The following is a 14,865-nucleotide window of genomic DNA, read 5'->3' as shown; positions in this document are numbered from 1 at the left end:
CGCCGCAGCTCGGATGGCGCTGCAGTTAATCAGGCCTGTATCGGCAGAGTTATTATAAACGTGTACTACAATCGATCGTACCTTACAACAATCAACACAGATTGCAACGTCAAATAAATGAATACGCTCTCAAATGTGCCGTCCGAGGCAGCGTCTGCTCGCCACGTTCAGCGTCACTATGACTATCCGTAAGTCCGGAAGTGACGTCCTCATTTGACTGTCCGGAAGGTCGCATATCGCAGTTACGATGAATCGCAAATTAGTTTTAATTAGTTTTAAAACATAGTTTAACGCCAACATAGTTTGCCAACGTGAAATAAATGAATACGCTCTCAAATGTGCCGTCCGAGGCAGAGTCTGTTCGCCACGTTCGGCACACGTGATAGCTCGCTGCTCTCTGATTGGTTGAATCGTACCCCTCTATTTACATGAAATGGTTTGGTCCAAAGCGAACGGCTTGCGAGTACGGTGACAATCCCCCCCCTCTATTTACATGAAATGGTTTGGTCCAAAGCGAACGGCTTGCGGAGTTTGGTAAAGAAATCGCCATAGCTCGGTAACTACTTCTCCGATTAATATGAAACCTTGAAAAGGCACATCCTCGGGTCCCCAGCAATATACCTGGCAAGTTTCAAGTATATCGGACCCGTGGTTGTCGAGAAACAGCGGTCACAGACAAACACACAAACACACAAACACACAAACACACAAACACACAAACACACAGACACACAGACACGCAGAGATTACTGGAATTATAGATAGATAAGGTGCTTGTGGTGACCGTCAAGCTCATCGTATCGGTGTCCTGGCAGCATGTATTTGCCAATGAAGCAGCATCACGAAGAATTGCATGACCAGTCTCTGGCTCATCCACTTCCGTTGTCAGAAAAACACTTAGATGCAAGTCACACAGTGCTGATAAGGTGATGCTGTGTGCCGTTAAAGCACGTTTCATGTGGCGGCCTTCAATAATCTGGCGGGTGGTTGCTGATCCATACAAGTCCGCTTCCATCCATGCATCATCAATGCCACTATCCTCTATGAATGACCCAAGTGCACGCAGTGACGTCAATACAGTGTGCATCTCACCAATGCGAAAAACTAGATGATCCAGTGCTGGTGCCGAGTGCATTTGCAATTTCACAGCCTTCTCATAGAGTTGAAGATCAAAGGTAATAACCGTCTTCCGGCCTTCTCCCATGACAATCGATGCGATCTTCTGCGTTTGTTTGAGTATTGTAAGCATTGTGCTCCATTCATGTGCAGGAGCAGCAAGCAGTGGCATTATAGCTACCCTTGTCAGTTTATATGGTGGTGAACCTTTTGCTGAATTAAAAGCACTCCATGTAGGTAAGTGTTGCTTTCCTGTGCCCAATCGTACCAACGACTGTCCTATCGGCCATGCGAAATCATCTTTCTGTGAAGCTTCTGTTACATCAAGTGATGGATTTATATTTATAGGATCATACTTGGGACACGGAGGATGTGTATTAGCAGGAACGTGACAAGGCAACAACTCTGTAGTAAGGCCTGGACCAAGCGGAAGTGATCTGGCTGTGGGAGTCTCATTCACGTCAACTGTTACAGCACTGGTAGCTTCAGTAGTTCGTTGGTACACCACCATTGCTGTAGCATGCAGGGTGCCTTTTCCCTCTGGGGTATCTTCTGAAAAGTCTGAATTGTCAGCAGCAAAGAAGATGAATTCATTTCTAACAAGACTTGGTGGCACATATACATCATATTCAGCAGAACGGTTCAGAACAGCCTGTGCTCGTTGCGTTTCAATGCGCAATATACGGTCATAGTCTACAGACAAGCCGAGATGGTGAAGATAGTCTATTAATGTTTTGCTTCTAGTTCTTTGGTGAACAAAGATGCCAGTTCCAACTTGGACAGGGTACTCCCGCCGATGGCGAAATGAAGCCTCTTCTCCTGTTGATTCTGGCCGGTAGCGCACCTGTCTGTCAGATTTTGCTTCATACATAATATGTTGTGCTATCGTTGATGCTTTCTGATTTGCGTCATTTCTGCGCTTTTCAGTTGGGAGCTCAGTTGCCACGCCTCTCATAATCCATTGGAGAAATGTAAGAAGCCTTGTAGGAATGTTTGCACTTAAATCTGACCCAAGTGTGCCATCAAAAGACCAACGTGGAGCGTCAAGAATGTCCTTTCGCAGAACTTTGGCACAGTTGAAGATCATTTTCATGTCATCGTTGATATTGGATTCACAGAGAGCTGCTTCAATTGCGGCAATCTTAGCTGCACTGAAACAGAACCGATCTGACTCATTTCGACGTGTGGCAGGGATAAAGTCAATGCCCTCAATATTTTCTGTGAGCAAACGTCGCGTGCTTTTACGACTAGGCGTAATCTCGCAGTTATGTTCTTCTAAGATCGTCAGGTAAGCTGTATGCGCAGCATCCATCGACAGTATCTTACTCTTTTCAAGCAAATCTCGTATGATATCGAGATATTCCACCTTGGCAGCAACCTCTTTCTCATTTATCGACTGTTTCTTAGAGGCGGTACCAGAACTTGAACATCCAGAACCGCGAGCAACGTGACTTTGCCAGCAAATTCGATGATATTTCACATCTATGGAGAGTGCATCTTCGGAATGAATAGCACTACTTAGGTACACTTACAGTGTACTTAGGTACACTTATAGCACTACTTAGGTGAGTTGAACCGCGCTCCCCCCAAAGACTTATACGTGCGCAACGCGTACCCTTATTTACGTAGTTAATTATTCAGCGCTATACGATTCGGATACTTGTTTACTTTGCGAGAAATGACGTCATAAATCATTTGCATAAAAACACACTAAAACTCGCTGAAAAAAGTTGGCGCCATATTTCATTTGTTTTCTAACATCCTAAACAACAATTTCCAGCCAAGAAAATAAAATGTTCACGAAATGCCCACGGGAAAACAAATGCTCCAACACTAGCACTTCTGAGTTCCTCACCACATACAAAGCTTTCGTCCACAGCTTAATGGAGTACTGCTCTGGGCTGATGCCCCTGCCTCACACCTAGCTTGGCTTCACGCTGCAAAAACCAAAGCTTCAGAATCATTGGTATCTCCCGAGATGAAGATGATTCTGAGGGCCTGTCACTTGCTCACCGCAGGCAGGTTGGTGGTCTTTCTGTCTTTTACCGACTCCTCTCCGGCTTTGTCTGTCCCCCAAATATTCCTGCAGGATGCACAAGATCTGCCAGCCACCCTCTTCTGGTGAAACTGCCAAAATCAAGCCTCCTTGCTCACTTCACTCTTTCATTCCCCTTTTCTCCCGCCTCTGGAACAAACTCCCCCACTCCCTTCAATCTCACTCCTCCGTTCAGGTCTTTAAAACAGCTGTTCACCACCATCTTTTATCTTCCCCCACCCAAAACCGTGATCTTTTCTATCCCCGTTAACACATTCCAAATCCGCCTCTTTCAATCTCCAACTTCATTCCTGAAATAACCAGTAGTGTTCATTTGCTTTATACCGTGTACCCTTTCCCCCTCCCCCCCAGCCCTCTCCCTTCCACAGATCTACCGATGGCCCTGTTGTACACCGCTCCTTTCCTATGCCATCTCCAGGCATTGCAAAACGTCATTGCCGGGCACCGAAGGGAGCTCGGCCATGACGCACGCTGAAAGGGTGTACGCAGTTTTCACTCTGGTTGTTTGTTTGTTTGTTTTCTTGTTTTCTTGTTTGTTTTCTTGTTTGTTTGTCCAGGCGATATCTCAGCCATCCTTTGAGCTAGGAAGCTGAAATTTCGGCACAATAGTGAGCAGGTCCTTTGTCAAAAACCGTATTTTTGTTTTTTGATTAATCAATTAATTGAGGAGTTATTTAATTATTTGCGATTAATTAAGTACTTATTTAATTAATTAAATTTACTTTCGCTTCTGGCCATTAACTCAGGCACCTTTTGAGTTAGGAAGCTGATATTTGGACATGCCAATGACCAGGTCATTTGGCTGCAAAGGCTGTTTTGGATTTATTGATTAATCAATTAATCAATTAATTATTTAATTATTCGATTAATGGCTAAAAAATGTTTTTTTTTTAAGTTACAGATTCTGATGAAATGGTGGTGGTTTATGTGTTCGATGACCGAATTGATTAATAATTTAATTTTTTAATGATTATTATTTATTTATTTTCATTATTAATCATTTATTTATTTTATTTCTCATTTGGCCAATATCTCAGGCACCTTTTGAGCGAGGAAGCTAATATTTGGACATGAGTGACCAAGTGATGTGGCTATCAAGGATATTTTTGATTTATTGATTAATCAATTAATTATTTAATTTTTTAATGATTATTATTTATTTATTTTCATTATTAATCATTTATTTCTTTTCTTTCTCATTTGGCCAATATCTCAGGCACCTTTTGAGCTGGGAAGCTAATATTTGGACATGAGTGACCAAGTGATGTGGCTATCAAGGATATTTTTGATTTATTGATTAATCAATTAATCGATTAATTATTTATTGATTAATCAATTAATTATTTAATTTTTTATTAATGACGTATTTAATTAAATTTCTAAAAGATACATCTTTGGATGAAGCACTAGTGGTTTAGTTATACTATTAGCCAATTGATTAAGAAAATAGTTTGAGATAATCTTTTATTGATTTTAATTATACAATTAATCAATCAATTTATTGCACACCTCTCCCTCCCAATGCAGCCTCAATGAGCTGCACTGCGGTATTGCCGGGCGCCGCAAGGCGGCCCGGCAATGCCGCGTTGTAGGATATTTAATTATTTGGCTTGGGGACGGTGTACTTTGAATATATCTGTACTTGTTGTCCACCGCACCTGTCCTATGCCATCTCCAGGCGCTGCATAATGTCTATTTTTGTGGACGTCTATTCTGTAGACGTCTATTCAAAAATAGATAAGGTCTATTTTTGTGATTAGCTTCGGCCATAAGGTCAACATAGGCCAAAGGTCAACCACTTTTTTCATATTTATAAAATCCTCAATTTTCATCCGATCGACTTGAAATTTGAAGAGGATTTACATATCGGCTAACTGAATTCAACCACCAACTATTTTTGAGATTAGCTTAGGCCAAAAGGTCAACATTGGCCAAAGGTCAACCACTTTTTCATATTTCTAAAATACTCAATTTTCATCCGATTGACTTGAAATTTGAATAGGATTTACATATCCGCTGACTGAATTCAACCACCAACTATTTTTGAGATCACCATCGGCCAAAAGTGCAACATAGGTCAAAAGTCAACAACAATTTCAAATTTATAAAATCCTCAATTTTCATACGATTCACTTGAAATTTGAATGGGATATACACATCAGTGAACTGAATTCAAACACCAACTATTTTTGAGGTTAAAAGGATGCTCTACTGAGTGCCATTCCACTTTGTTCTGTTTCGCCAAGTGTCGCCCGATGAGTGATTTTTCATTTGTCTGTTTGTCTGTTTGTTTGTTTGTCTGTTTGTTCGCACAGAATAAATATGATTTTCTCTGTAACCGTTGGTCCGATTGACAGGACATTTTCACCATTGGTGCGACTCCACCTGCATAATTTTGTAATGATAATGATGATGTCATAGGTCACGTGGTTCGGCCGCCATCATGGAAAAACCGAAAAACTTTGCACCTCTGTATCTCCGAAAGCGCTGAATAGAAAAAATTGAAACGTGGCTCATTGTAAAGAACTCTCCATGGTGAATAAAATGTGTAAATGATGATGTCATATGTGCCTCCGTTATAACGTCATAATTCGACAAGTACAAAACTTAATCCGATCAAGATGAAATTTCTTGAGCGTCATGTAGGCATAAATTGGCGGAGAAAAAAAATGATGACGTCATCGATCACGTGGTTCGGCCCGCCATATTTGTTTTAACACAAAAGACATAAAAACCACTGAAAATACATCCTGGCGAGGGTTTGTAATCTCTGATTCCTCTTTTTATTGTTATCATTGTTATCGTGATGGCTCAAAATGTTCTTCAGGACTTCACAGACTCATTGTAACTCTGATTGGATTTCTGTTTTCGCTTTTCATTGTTGCTGATGTCGATAAAGGTCGCAGTACAATAAATTTGGTGATAATCGGTTCAGCTGTGATTACAGCATTGCGACATGTGGTGAGGCTTCGCTCTCTCCCCCCTCCTCCTTTCTCCTAGCTCTCTCACTGCCAGTGCCCACTCTCCCATCTCCCACCTCGTCTCTCTCCCTTTCTCTCTTTCTCCCCCATCTCTCCATCTTCTCTCCCTTCCCTCTTTCTCTCCCTCCCACTGCCCTCCTCGCACCACCTCTCCGTCCTGGAGTGCAGCAACATGTGGTGAGGCTTTCTCCTCTCTCCTTCCCTCCCTTCCTTAACACCCCCTGACCCCACATGCCCTGAAACCTCCTCAACACCAGTTCCACAGAACATATAAATAACATGACGAAAACATGATCATTAAACAGGTCCAGCCCAATTTGGCCATCAAGGAGGACATTTGGTCCATCTTTCCTGTGTCATATCCATGTATCTGCACTTCCGTTTGGAGCTGCAGTTTGACTGTTCATCTTAACCTCACCTTATCTTCCATCCCTCCCCATGATAATTTATATACTGTTCAATGAGCCTCGACTTCATATTGTCACTCGAGCCAATTGTGAACTTATGTAGTTTCACGCAGAAATGACTGGTTCACCTGGGGAGATTCGGCAGGTATTTGACCAAGTGATGATCAACTACAATGAGAATTTGCGTTGTGGCCTGTCATGGTGGCCGAGGGGTTAAGGCGTTGGACTCGTAAATCCAATGGGGCTTTCCCCGCACAGGTTCGAATTCTGTCCATGACGTTACCTTTTTTTTTAGAGCGTCCACTCTGAGTCTGTGATGTTGGCGGTTCGAATCGGGCCGAGTCAAACTAACGATGGTACGTTTTGTTTCCTTTCATGAAGTTCATTATTAAAATAAGATCGAGTGCAGACAAACAGCCATAAGATGGGAATAATTACCCACACTTTGATGGACCTCATGGTCTCTTCCTGCGTCAAAGTTCCTTATTATGTAACTCGTGTTATAATAATTCTCCATGCCAAGATGTCATGTAAAATTGTGTTTTGTTTCTTTGTTTTACTATTCAGAAAGTTCACATAACGGCTCCAATATGAAAATGTTTGAAATTCAGGAATTAAAGAGACATTGTACGAAGATCTCGAAGCTTCTCATTTGAAACTTGTGATCGAGAAGATTCTCCAATTAAATTTTTAAAATACCTTCATTTATGGCCTGTCAGCAGTAAAACAAGTCTGGCATCCACCATGTTGAAATAAACTAATCCAAGATGAATCCCACAATTCCTTGCAGGAAACACGTTGTGACATCATTGATCTGGCGGCCATTGCTTGAATTTTGTCTCGGCAGAATTTCCTTCTGGTTCAATCACCCTCAGCCTGACGTTAAAACAAATAATCTGTAATGATAATAACCACAAACTCCAAACTTCCCTCCACTATGGAACCTGCTACTGGTGATGTCGGGCTCACATAAACTACGAGCATCTACAATTATATAAAGATTGGTCATTTTTGAACATTGCAGAATGCGAATGCAATGGCAAACCACCCACTGTATCTTGCAGAGAGTTCTTCAGCACTACATAATACCTCGATCAGGGGGATAGTGGAGTAAATAAATTGAATTGGATTAAAAAGACGATTGAAAGTGTCTGAAACTTGGCCACACACTCGGACAAATGAATTGCGTATTTCAGAAACAAAGCAAAAGATGAGTGAAGTAAATTTAGTACTAGCGAAGGTACCCTTTGTTGCAGGTAAACGCCAGGTCCCTCCTCTCACCACTTCCCTTGTCTCCTCCCAACTCCACCCTTTCCCTATCTTCCCGAGGACATTTGGTCCATCTTACCTGTGTCATATCCATTTCTCTGTGGTTCCCTTCAGAGCTGAATGTTCACAGTTCATCTTCACCTCAACTCATGCTCCATCCGCCCAGGTAATATTGTGCGAGTATATCCTCGTAACCACCCTCCACCTCTCTCCATCTACCTGCACGATGCTACCTTTTCTTTTCTCTTCTTTTGTTCGTTTGAAACAGGGGTTCCCAAACCCAGGGTCGTGACCTGACCTTGTAACCCCCGTCAAATTTTATGTTTTTGATTGGGGGGTTTCACGTCGAAAGCGTTTTCTCCGATAATTAATATCGCAGGTAGCTACCAAGTAGGTATCGGTACCATTTGGGTCACGAGGCGAAGGTGATTTCAAATTTTGGGTTTTGGACAAAAACCTTTTGGAACCACTTGTGTTGTGTCACTTTTGTTACGTCCAGGTGTTGTCCCTCTTCAATGAGCCTTGAATTTATGCCGTATGTCAAAGAACCGTATGTCATGGCGGCCGAGTGGTTAAGGCGTTGGACTCGAAATCCAATGGGGTTTCCCCGCACAGGTTCGAATCCTGTCCATGACGTTTTTTTGTTTTTTTTGGAGACTCCGTTTTGTTTCTGGATGTTGGCGGTTCGGATCCCGACCTCGTTAGCCCAAATTACCCCTCAAACTGAATGAAGTCCTCCTCCAATATTTTACATCTATTTTGAAACGCTTAATAAATGTGATTTTGACAGAGAATCATTGAAATTTTCGATTTTTTTGATCGAAAAAAATGAATTCGTGGCGAAAAAATATTAATATTTTCATAAAACCTATTTGCATTGACCAGTCCTTCATACTCATTAAAGATAAAGTTTTTACAGTGTAGCCCATAGGGCAAAGCCGTCTAGAACAGTGTTTGTCCGTCTGTATGTATGTATGTATGTATGTATGCATGTATGTATGTATGTATGTGTGTGTGTGTGTGTGTGTGTGTGTGTGTGTGTGTGTGTGTATGTATGTATGTATGTGTGTGTGTATGTATGTATGTATGTATGCATGCGTGTGTGTGTGTGTGTGTGTGTGTATGTATGTATGTGTGTGTGTGTGTGTGTGTATGTATGTATGTATGCATGTGCGTGTGTGTGTGTATGTATGTATGTATATGTATGTATGTATGTACATATGTGTGTGTGTATGTATTTATGTATGTATGTATGTGTGTATGTATGTATGTATTGTTACGGATTCGTCACTTCCGTCGTTGTGGTTTTTATCCACTGTAAGCATTTTGGTTCCATGTACTATTCTTGGTATAGTTTGAATGAAAACTTGCTTGAAAGCAAGTACTTGCTTGAAACGCAGCTTGAAAAAATATGTTCCTGAAATTTATTAAAGCAAAGATGTATGAAGTCACATTTAACATCCTTCAACGAATCTTTTCTTTGTTTAACAAGTTCCCCCAAAGGGGGTGCACCACTCCCGGAGGTACTGCAATACCGGGTCGATGCGTGGAGCGGACGGAGCAAGCCCCTGATCCAACTCCCAATACCAAAAATCCATTTAATAGACTAGTCTCGCATTGCGAGACATATCAGCTATTAAACCGATAAGAACAGATACTACGACGATTTTTTATTAAAATGAAAACCAGCAAACAAGTGTCAACCATCAAAGCAAGTCACAATTGCTCAATTGAAGATCCTCCACAACAATTACAACATATTCCATAAATCCACATAAAGAAACATCTCTCTCTTAAACAAGGCAAGAACATAGTTCATAGAAAAATGATGCATCCCATAACATGCTGAGACCCTCGCCTTCCACAAGGCCATTTTCAAACAATTCAATATTTTCCAGAACACGATTTGTTTCGGTTTACATTGATTGCCAAACGGACCGTACAAAATCATTTCCCAACTTAAAGTAAACTTAACCTTTAACTTGCACAAAAACTTACACAAAACCTCATTCCAAACTAAGGAAGCAAAAACACAATCCCACCAAAAATGCCGAACTGACTCTGATTCTTGACATCCAATATATGGGCATTTATTGGTGGAGACATGACCTCGTACTGCTTGCACAGCCCTACATGGCAACAATTGGCACACAGATAACCAGGCAAGGTCACTTTGAGCTCCAGTAAGGGCCTGGGACGAAACATTCCGCCACACCGCCAAAGTTCTTTCCCTTTGAAGACCACCTATCGGTAACACCTCTTGTACTTTCTTCTCCTTCATCAAGTTACGAAAACTCCACTCAAAATCATCCCCAAAACTACCCTCCCGAACAAATTCTTTCAATACCGAATAGGGATACTTGGGATTCCAATCATATGGTCTACCCAAACCCACACGCTTCCCCCGAACCCTGTTCAACTCAGGCAGAATATAATACCCAACGGCTGCAGAGAAGAGGTCGGATGCCTTCCCCGCCATCGTCATGTGCAGTGCCACGAAGGCTGCTCTTAAACTAGCTACCAAGTCTGGGCCGCCCCTTCCCCCTTCCAGTTGTCCGACACCTAGCCGGTGCTGAGAAGGCCGATAAAACCATGGCTTACACATAAACTGAAAAACCAAACTCCTTAACCTTGCAGCAATTCTTTCTGCTGGAGGGAACACCTCCGCTAAAAACCGAAGCAAAGGAAAAATCTGCCCTTTAACAACAGTGCCCCTCTCCACTGACGAGAGGGTTATCTGCCCCCATTCACTCAACAAATTTTTAACCAAACTTAGTTTTTCTTCCCAATTCTTTGCTATACTGCTGCCGGTCCCCAGCCACACTCCCAGCACTTGGAGGCAACCCTCCACGACCCGAAATCTTTGCAAGAGGGCCTCCTCCCATGACCCCCCTCCCACCACCAACAAATTTGATTTATCAAAATTCACATGCAGTCCACTGGAACTTGCAAAGTCCTCGCACACCCGCATAATCTCCTCCAGTTCCCCACTCTGAGCAACACAAACTACCACATCGTCCATATAAGCTAAACATGGGACCCTAGAACCCCCCGAACCTGGCACCAATACCCCGCTAACGCGCAAAGAAAACCTATATAGCAAGGGATCCAACGCAAGAACAAACAACAAGGGGGATAATGGACATCCCTGTCGAACCCCCCGGGAAATCGCAAACGGCCGCGATAACCGCCCATTCACCTTCACTCGCCCAACTGAAGTGGTATACAGTGTTTTGATCAACTTGACCACAGACTCTCCAAAACCCCATTCTGCTAGAATGGAGAACAAATATTCCCTGGATAAAGTGTCATACGCCTTCGCAAAGTCCAAGCTTAAAAACCCTGCCGAACGTCCCCTGATTTCCACCGACGTAATCAAATCCCGAAGGAGAAGCAACACGTCCGTAGTCCTTCGCCCTTTGACTCCACATCTCTGGAACCCACCCAACCGATCTCCTAAAGCTACCTGAAGCCTCCCCAGCAAAACCTTCGCCAGAATCTTATAATCCCCATTTAATAGTGAAATCGGCCTCCAATTAGTCAAGCAGTGCAGATCCCCTTTTTTGGGTATCAAGACAATATTGCACTCGGCCCAAGAGGCTGGACACTCACCCTCAAGTAAAACCTCATTAAACAACTCGACAAGTGGGTCATTTAGCTCTTCCCAAAAACACCTATAAAATTCCAAGGGCAATCCATCTGGCCCTGGAGCAGACCCCTTCTTCCCATCTCGAACCACCCGCTCCACCTCTTCAATAGAGAAAGCTGTGAGTGGCTCCCCATTCATAGGGTCATGATTCCAACCTGACAGGAACGCCTCCCTCCTATCCAGATCCCCTGGAACTTGGGAAAAGAAATCCGAAAAATAACTCTTCACGACCTCCTCCATGTCTGACCACGACTCATACAATACCCCTTCATTGAGCAATCCCTTCATAACCATCTTGTTCTTCACCAACTTCCGAAAGAACGGTGACGAGCAAGGCTCGTCCCTCTCCCTCCTCAAACCACTCCTAAACTGAACCCTGTTAAATTGCTGCAGAAAAAATTTATTAATCTGCTGCTTCAACTGACTTATCTCTCCACCCACATCAAACCCATGCACACGAAGCCTACCCAATCTCTGTAAGCACGCCGACTTAGCTCGAAAGGACCTGAGAGCCCTCTCACTCCGTACCCTTGAGACCCTCTGACACATATCCTTAATCCGATGTTTCACCTCTTCCCACCATTCCCTCACTGAACTAAAAAGAGGAATCAACTCCTTCCAAGCTTTAATTCGGCCAGAAATCATCTCCCTTATCCCAGGACTCTTCAACAATGAGGTATTTAGCCTCCAAACCCCTTTACCTCCAAATAAAAACTCATCAAACGAAAAAACTACTTTGAGTAAACAATGATCAGAAAAACTGTTCCAAATCCTCTGCGCTTCAACCGTTGTTACTTCGCTTGAAACAAACACGTAATCCAATCTTGACAGCTGTGAGCCCCCCACATTCGTCCATGTGAACCCCGGATCTCCACTAAAGAAGTCACAAAAGACATCTTTTAACTTAAAAATCTCTATTAATTCCGTCACCCATTTTGCCACTGCACGACTGGTAGGTTCCTCCAAGGAGATGTTCAAATCCCCACCCACAACCAAAACTTTGTTGGTGCAGAGCCATGGTTTCACCCGCTCCAGCAATTTCTTCCTCTCCCACGGCTGCTGAGGGAGGTACATATTGACGAACCGAAAGTACTTTCCTTGAATCTCTGCGTCCACGATACAGATTCTCCCTGGCTCTACATCCACCACCTTCACCACCCTCCATGCTAATCTACCCCCAAAGAGCACCGCCACACCATCATTTTTGTTTTTCCCACTACCTGAGAAATGGCACAGACCCCCCCATGCCTGCTCCCATTGCTTATACTCAGCACCACCTGGCAAAAAACATTCCTGCAAAAATAACACGTCTAAATTCCATATTTTTAGCTCAGCAAATATGCGCTGACACCGACTCTCACCAAGAATACTCCTCACATTCACCGACCCCACCCTCAATTCAACCTTCGTCATCCGAAGTGAGGTCTTTCTCCAATGGATCCACCTTTGCGGAAACCCGGAGCGATTTCCTCACACACTTCCCTTTATCTGCCTTTTGAAACATCCGCTCATCGAAAATAGATTGACCATCACCACTTAGCCAGGTCTTTTTCACGATACCCACAGGGGTTACCTTTGCCGCCCGTTTGCCCTTTCGCCGCACCACCCTCATTGGATCGGGTTCATTCCCCTTGTCCATCTGCTCCTCAAATTCCTCTGCACCTTCCTGTGTCCCAAAACCCCCTTTCACCTCCAATACTGGAGATACCAGCCCCCACCCTACCCCAGCATCCTTCAATGCTCCAGCCGGCTCAGCTATTCCCTGTTCCCCCTCCGTGGCCCGTTCTGCCGCACCGGCCCGTTCCACCACTTGCCCACTCACAGCGGCCCGTTCCGCCACTTGCCCACTCACAGCGGCCCGTTCCGCCACTTTCTCACTCACAGCGGCCAGGTCCGCCACTTGCCCACTCACAGCGGCCCGTTCCGCCACTTGCCCACTCACAGCGGCCCGTTCCGCCACTTGCCCACTCACAGTGGCCCGTTCCGCCACTTGCCCACTCGGTGCTGTTCTCCGTTCCCCCTCCCTGTCATCTTGGGAACGCCTCAAGGCATTTGCAAAGGATTTGGGGCAGTTCCTAAACACATGCCCTGCAACCCCGCATAAGTTGCAGGTGACACTCTCCATGCAGTCACGAACCACATGCCCCACCTGCCCACAGCGAGGACATCGAGGGTTCAGGCAGCCAGAGCTGAGGTGTCCAACCTCATTGCATCTGTTGCACCTCCGGACTTGGCCGGGATAGAACGCGAATCCTCGAAAAGGGCCAATACTAATCCGATTGGGGATGTGTACAAAGCTGCCAGGCTTGCTCAGGTCATCCCGCAGCTGCGCCTTCACCCTCATTGCCCCAGTCTTGATCCCCAACGCATTCTTAACGTTGTCGATGGACCCTAGAGGCCTACAAAACCTACTCAACCACAATACAACATCCTCACCCTTTACACTCTCACAATACATTTGGATGGTAACATTTACTACTCCCCTTTCACACAAACTTTCCACACAAAAGGAAGAAAGTGGCTTTTTACTTTTCACCTTTTCCCACTTTTCCCAAAAGGATAGATAAATCACAATGTTCGTGAAAACCACCTCAAAACTTTTCCCCCCTGGTAAAGCGAAAACAAAATCCAACTGGCTTGCTGAGAATCCCAACTCTTGGATCAACACCAACTTGCAAAACCGAAGTTGGTCCATATCAAAATCCAAGTCTTCTTTAATGGTAAAGCGGACCGCGTTCTTCCTGGGAACATTTGCAGGCTGAAACCATTGTGCCGCCGCCCCTGCCGGACGCCGAGTTCTTCCACCAAGCACGGCTGCTCCACTCGCCTCTCCCTGCCGGTTCGGCACCGGAATTTCCCCACGACTCGGGCGTTCCGTATCCGCACGAAGGCGGGTCCCGGCATTCGCACCGCGACTCCCGTCGATGTGTACATCGCTCCGCGGCGCAACCGCAGGTTCCCCAGAACACGGGATTGGGAATTTTCCCTTCACCCGACCTCCTTCCCAAAATCCAGCAGAACTCCGCCACGATTCCCTATGAAGGCCCGAAGGACCGGCCACTGCCGGCTCCGGCTGGGAAGCTCCCAATCCATCCGCCAAAACCGAGGAGCCCTCCGCCGCCGACTCCACTTCCATGCTCCCCCAATCCTCCACCACAACTTGGTCCGACCACGCCCTCGCCTTCTCACCCTGCGCAGCCTCCGCACCGGAATTATCTTGGGGCACGTGCAAGTCGGGAGTATCCACCACCACCATCCGAGCAGAGTCTTGAGAAAACTCTTCCACCACCTCCGAGGTCTCTCCACTCAAAGTCTCCAACATCTCATTAAATGCCTCCGATATCCCAGCTGGCAACACCGACTCGTCCGCAGCTGCCACCGTTATTG

At 44.7% G+C, this 14,865-nt stretch overlaps 3 non-coding genes across 3 annotated transcripts; 2 read left to right on the top strand and 1 right to left on the bottom strand.

Annotated features, from left to right (window-relative positions):
- The first annotated feature begins 6,755 nt into the window (after positions 1 to 6,755).
- On the top strand, positions 6,756 to 6,839 carry TRNAT-CGU (transfer RNA threonine (anticodon CGU)). Its single transcript has one exon. It is a non-coding gene; the product is annotated as a tRNA-Thr (tRNA).
- Positions 6,840 to 8,383: 1,544 nt separating this feature from the next.
- TRNAS-CGA (transfer RNA serine (anticodon CGA)) lies at positions 8,384 to 8,465 on the top strand. Its single transcript has one exon. It is a non-coding gene; the product is annotated as a tRNA-Ser (tRNA).
- An 865-nt stretch (positions 8,466 to 9,330) lies between these two features.
- Positions 9,331 to 9,519, bottom strand: LOC137419659 (U2 spliceosomal RNA). Its single transcript, XR_010982967.2, has one exon. It is a non-coding gene; the product is annotated as a U2 spliceosomal RNA (small nuclear RNA).
- Positions 9,520 to 14,865: the final 5,346 nt, after the last annotated feature.

The sequence above is a fragment of the Myxine glutinosa genome, chromosome 1 (genome assembly GCF_964187855.1).
Source record: "Myxine glutinosa chromosome 1, kmMyxGlut1.1, whole genome shotgun sequence".
NCBI classification, from domain to species: domain Eukaryota; kingdom Metazoa; phylum Chordata; class Myxini; order Myxiniformes; family Myxinidae; genus Myxine; species Myxine glutinosa.
This window is presented reverse-complemented; position numbering and strand designations above follow the sequence as displayed.